The 5,539-nt window shown below is 60.4% G+C and overlaps 1 non-coding gene and 1 pseudogene across 1 annotated transcript; both read left to right on the top strand.

The window, feature by feature from the left end:
* Positions 1-1,610: 1,610 nt before the first annotated feature.
* Positions 1,611-1,728, top strand: LOC141568751 (5S ribosomal RNA; annotated as a pseudogene).
* An 850-nt stretch (positions 1,729-2,578) lies between these two features.
* Positions 2,579-2,697, top strand: LOC141568750 (5S ribosomal RNA). The gene has a single exon (XR_012491955.1). It is a non-coding gene; the product is annotated as a 5S ribosomal RNA (ribosomal RNA).
* The last annotated feature ends 2,842 nt before the right edge of the window (positions 2,698-5,539 follow it).

The following is a 5,539-nucleotide window of genomic DNA, read 5'->3' as shown; positions in this document are numbered from 1 at the left end:
ACCCTTGATGCTCCAGCTCCCCACACCACCACAAGGGAAGAGCAGGCACGCAGGCACACGACCCTCACAACGAGGGTGCCTAGGGCTGCCACTCTCCTCCCGGGGGCGGGACCCTGGGCGGGCTCGAGCCCACCGCACCGTGCTCCGGAGACCCTGGCGGCGCCGGGGGCTTCAAGGGTGACTGCCAACGCCTGGGCACTGCCTCCTTAGCGGAGCCCAGCCCCGGGCACGACCACACTCCGGTGGAGAAGCTGCCACCTCAACACAGCCTCAGTGCGTCTGTCGCAGTCTGTGTCCCAGCCGGTGTGTCCCTCCCTCCCTCCACCCCTGTCCGTCTGGCTCTGTGACATGCCTGTTGGGCTGTGGCTCTCGCTCAGGAGCTCTCCCCGTGCCAGCCCCTCTTTCTGTCTCTGTCCGAGTCTCTCTGTATGTCTAGATACATACATGCACATATACGTGTATATTTCCATCGCTGCCTCCTCCTCCTCCTCCCGTTCTGTCTGTCGGTCCCTGTCCTGCGGGGACTCTAGTCCCTCTGCCCGCACAAGAACGCAGGATATGGCCAGGCCAAGAAGAAACACCAACGGAGCCATGGATAGGGGGCTCATAGCACCATTTCTCACGGGCGGCTGGCTCGAGACGCAGCCGGAGCCGACGATCCCCACCCTGCCGGCCGCTTGACTGCCACCCACCCGACCCACCAACCGTCCGACACACCAAGCCGGCCAACTGCAATCCGCCCCCGTCTGCAATTTGCAGGCCACCATCCGCGCTTCCTTGCTTGGCCACCGCTTGCAGGGTGGCCCATGGCCAACTGGCAACAGCTGACGCTGCTCACAGCTGATGACCGTGCACCACCCGAGGCAGCACCCTCCACGCGAGGCCCAGGGCCTGGAAACGGCTCTCTGGGACTCTGTCCCCACAGTCCCCGTCTGTCTCTCTCCGCCTCTCTCTTGCTCCGTCTCTGGCCTTCTCTCATCCTCTCTCTCACCTCCCTGGGTCAGGCGAGGTGACGTGTAGCCAGTGAAGGGACCGGAGATCGGGTGGGCCGCTGGTCGCTGACGAGGGGCGAGGGCCCAGACGGAAGGCTGTGTGACGAAGGGTGACGGCAGACTGGAGCTGCTGCACCCTGGTGGCACGGGTGGCTCCCCGTGGCTTTGGGCCAGTCGGTGGGGCCGGCCAGTGCCAGGGCCAGGGTCGCGCGTGCCTAGGGCCGGAGGGGCCTGAGAGGACCCTGCGACGCCCTCGCTTGCCATGAGCGGGGGACCGCAGAGCAGCCAGGCGGGTCTGGGGAGGTGGGGCTGGGGGTGGGGGTGAGCGGGGTTGGGGTGGGGGGGGGTGTAAGCCGTTCGGGGCCCGGGGAGTCCCAGGATGCCAGGGCGCCGAGCCTTCTGTCACCGTCGGGGAAGTGACAGAGGCCCGTGGAGCCACGGGTGGCAAGGGGCCTCGCTGCGGCCAAGTAGCGCCGCCCAGCGCGGCGTCCGGAGGAGGCGGGAGCAGGGGCGCGCGGCAGAGCCGGCAGCGGGAGATGCCACCGAGCTGCGCAGCATGGCGCGTTAACGAGGCAGGCCGGGTGCAGGCTCTTGGGGCGCGGGGTTCCGTGTCCCAGCGTCTCCGGCCATACCACCCTGAACGCGCCCTATCTCCTCTAATCTGGGGAGTAAGCAGGGAGGGGCCTGGTTAGTACTTGGATGGGAGACCGCCTGGGAATACCGGGTGCTGTAGGCTTTTTGCTCGCCTCTCCTTTTGCGCCGCCGTCCCGGCGTGGCTCCCTCCGAACCCCTGGCGCCCCTTGCCCCTCTGCAGCCGCCCAGCCCAACGAAGGTCCCCCTGACCAGCGGCGGGTCCGCCGCCCGGACGTACAACCTGGCAGTCCGGGTCGCACGCTAGGCTTGTCGGCCCGGGCTCCCCCCCATACCCTCTTCTTAGTCCTCTTCGCTCCCGCAGGCCGTCAGGCCGCACCCGTTCGCTGAGCCGCGGTCGCCGTCGCCGCCAGCACCGCGCTGCCCGCTACTGCCGCCAGCGCTGCCCTCGCCCCCGCCGCCGCCGCCGTCGCCGCCGCCTTCACCTCGCTCGCGGCCACCGCCGCCATCGCCGCGCTCCTCCGGCCTGCCGCCGCCGCCGCCGCCTGCCGCCGCTGCGCCCACCATCACCGCGCTCCCCACCGCAGTGGACGCCAGCTCTGCCCTCGCCGCCGCTGCCGCGGGCTCCTCCCACAACTCCCAAACACAGGGCTGCCTGCTGGCGACCAGCGTTGGGGATGCGTTCGGGGTGGGCCTGGTGGCGGTAGCGGGGCGGGGTGTATTCCGGTCGGGTCCCGGGGAGTCCCAGGATGCCAGAGTTCCACGACTTCTGTCACCATCAGGGTAATGGCAGAGTCCCGTGGAGCCACGGAAGGCGCGAAGGGGCCTCGCGCGCCAGATTCGTCCGGAGGAGGCGGGGAGCAGGCGGGAGGTGAGGCGCTGGCGGAGCCGGTCAGCAGGGAGATGCTCGCCACCCGAGCGACCCAGCTGCATGGCGCGCGCTCACGAGGCAGGCCCGGAGCAGGCTCTTGGGGCGCCGGGAGCCGGGTCCCAGCGTCTACGGCCATACCACCCTGAACGCGCCCGATCTCGTCTGATCTCGGAAGCTAAGCAGGGTCGGGCCTGGTTAGTACTTGGATGGGAGACCGCCTGGGAATACCGGGTGCTGTAGGCTTTTGCTCGCCTCTCCTTTTGCGCCGCCGCCCCGGCGTGGCTCCCTCCGAACACCTGGCGCCCCTTGCCCCTCTGCAGCCGCCCAGCCCGCCGAAGGTCCCCCTGACCAGCGGCGGGTCAGCGCCCGCACTACAAGCTCGCAGCTGGCCGCACGCTAGGCTTGTCGGCCCGGGCTCCCCCCCATACCCTCTTCTCAGTCCTCTTCGCTCCCGCAGGCCGACAGCCCGCAGCCCTTCACCGAGCCGCGGTCGCCGCCGCCGCTGCCATCGCCGCGCTCCCTCCCGCTCCCCGCCCCCGCCGCCCCCAAAGCCCAAGCCCAGGGCTGCCTGCGCTGGCCTCCACCAGGCTTTCTCCATCCCAGGACGTGCGGTCCTTCGCCCCTCGGCCCGAGCCCAGGGGACGACCATCGCTGTGGCTGCACCTGGACGCCGAGCCACAGGATCGGCGTGTCCTCCGGCATACGGGATGGCCACCCGCCCCGCCCCACCGGAGGCCTCTGTCTCTGCTGGCCGGCACCTCGCCCCACACCCCCGCGCGCGCGCCCCCTCACGTCTCCCACAAGAGCCAGGAGCCTGCCGGGCAGGGTGGCCCCGACACACAGGGGAAAAAGAGCCGGGACAAACCAGGGGACGGAGGGAGCAGCACCCCAACACCCCGCACGCCCTCGGACTCCAGGAGAGACCACCATGTCGGAGCCTGCCGACGAGACGAACGGTTCCTGAAGTGCGGAGTGAGGATTGAGAAAAAATTGGACAAGAGACAAAGATGGGATCGGGAGGGCGAGCGGTTCTGACTAGACTGCTGCGCCTGCTTGATTTTTCAGCATGCTTTTATACAGACAGAAACAAGAAGGTTACATAAAGCGGCTGAGGCAGCAAGGACAGATTAGTTACGTTTTTCCAAAGTTTGGCCCTGACTGTCTTTAGACCTTTTGATATTGTCCCATTCCCAGAACAGCAGGTGTCTGTTTGTTCTTTATGCTTAGGGGAGTTCCCCTCAGCCATCCTCCCAACCTCTGCTTGTAGTTACATTTTCTTAACGCTTGATGCTCCAGCTCCCCACAATTCCCCCGGAGATCGTGCTAGGTGGTCAGTACAGACCATCTCACTTACCCGCCATTGGATAGGCTTCAGCAAACCGATCGACTCTGTCTTAGGTCAAGACATCCACTGATCATTACCGTCATTGGCTACCGATCTCCTTTGGGGTTAGACAGGGCAGTGGCTTTTGGTCTATCAGCCATGTGGAGCCTTATTTTGTGAATTTCTCCATAAATATCAGACTATCCCCATCACAGCTTTTGTGATGCAGGAGGAAACATAGTATCAGGAGGATCACAACAAGCGAATTACAAGCATAGAAGCATTGAAGAGTATGATGGAAATACATTGTGAAAACTAGAGACAAGTTTGTTGAGAGTATCAGCTATATCGGTGTTTAAAGGAGAGGTCTCCAGTGTCAAGACCTCTTTATGAAACTGGATAAGATCAAGAGTAACATTTTTTCTTACACGGTCTGTGAGACTCATACATAGCAGAAAAATGTTTATTCCAATCACCCTTTGTCTGTTAACAGCGAAGCATAAAGTCCCATGATGTCTTACCTTCTCAGGGTCAAGTCACTCATATTGTAACAGCTCTGTTGAGATAAGTGGAGAGACTGATCTTCATTGCCCTCATGACTTCTCTCACAATCAGGTGAGAGAGGAAAGCCAGAGACAGCAGTGGCTTTGCCAGGCAGGGGAAGGGAGGAAAGGCTCCTTTGGGTCTTCTAAGGCAGCTCATTGGGGGTCCCCACTGGTTCCGCCTGGCTTAGGTGATCTCCGTGAGATATCTTACCCGTCTTTGGCTGCAAACCATCTTTGGGGACCAGACAGAGAGACATATCGTGTAAACACTAGAATGGATCAGTGTCCCAGAAAGGCACAGTCAGACTCTTCTTTCCTTAAGGAAAGACATGGGGGACAGTCGGCTAGGCTGTGACTACATCTCCCCCTTTTTTGTTTTTGAAGCATGAGAAACACAGAACGTGTAGTTGTTTCACTTACAGCCCGTCGGAGGGCTATTTGTCCACATCTGAGGACTATGTAAAATAAACAGAACAATAAACAGAAGAGCAATATCCCCAGCAAAAACCCTCTACCCAAAGTCTTTATCCATTTAACAGGGTCTGAAGTGGACAGTCCTTCTGCGGCTGCGGAAAGTGAGAGCTTTTCCACACCCTAGGGGCGTGGATGGGTATCTCTAGATGTCTTCTCTTCTGTGGGCTGTCGTTCATGGTATGGTTTAACACCGACCAGGAATTCACAAAGGTTTTTCTTCCGGACCTGAGAAATACAAGCAAAGCCTCTTCCCCGTGTTATCTCGCGGGGAGAAGTAGGATCAGCTTCCCCACGTAACATTTTAAACAAAGGTTGTAATTCACCGGTTGTCAACCGCAACTGAGGTCTAATCCAGTTAATGTCTCCCAGTAGCCTTTGGAAATCATTTGATGTTTTTAAACAATCTCGCCGGATTTGTATTTCTTGAGGCACAACGGCCTGAGGCATTAAGCAATATCCCAGATAAGAGTAAGGAGGCACTTGCTGAATTTTTTCTGGGGCTATAACTAGCCCATAATCGTGGAGCTTTTTTTGTAAATGAGCAAAAGCAGCAAGCAACTTTGGTTCACAAGAGTGGGCAAGAAGTATGTCATCCATGGTGGATGATGTAAATATCTGGAAATGTCCTTGGAGGTTTTATTGCAGCTGATACAAATTTTTGACATAGTAGGGCTACTAGCCATTCCCTGAGGTAGCACTAGCCAATGATATCTCTTAAAAGGTTCTTTTAACGGAAGGAACA

This window comes from Rhinolophus sinicus, linkage group LG14 (assembly GCF_036562045.2).
Source record: "Rhinolophus sinicus isolate RSC01 linkage group LG14, ASM3656204v1, whole genome shotgun sequence".
Lineage (NCBI taxonomy): Eukaryota > Metazoa > Chordata > Mammalia > Chiroptera > Rhinolophidae > Rhinolophus > Rhinolophus sinicus.
The sequence above is the reverse complement of the archived record's forward strand: the minus strand, read 5'-3'. Positions and strand labels throughout refer to the sequence as shown.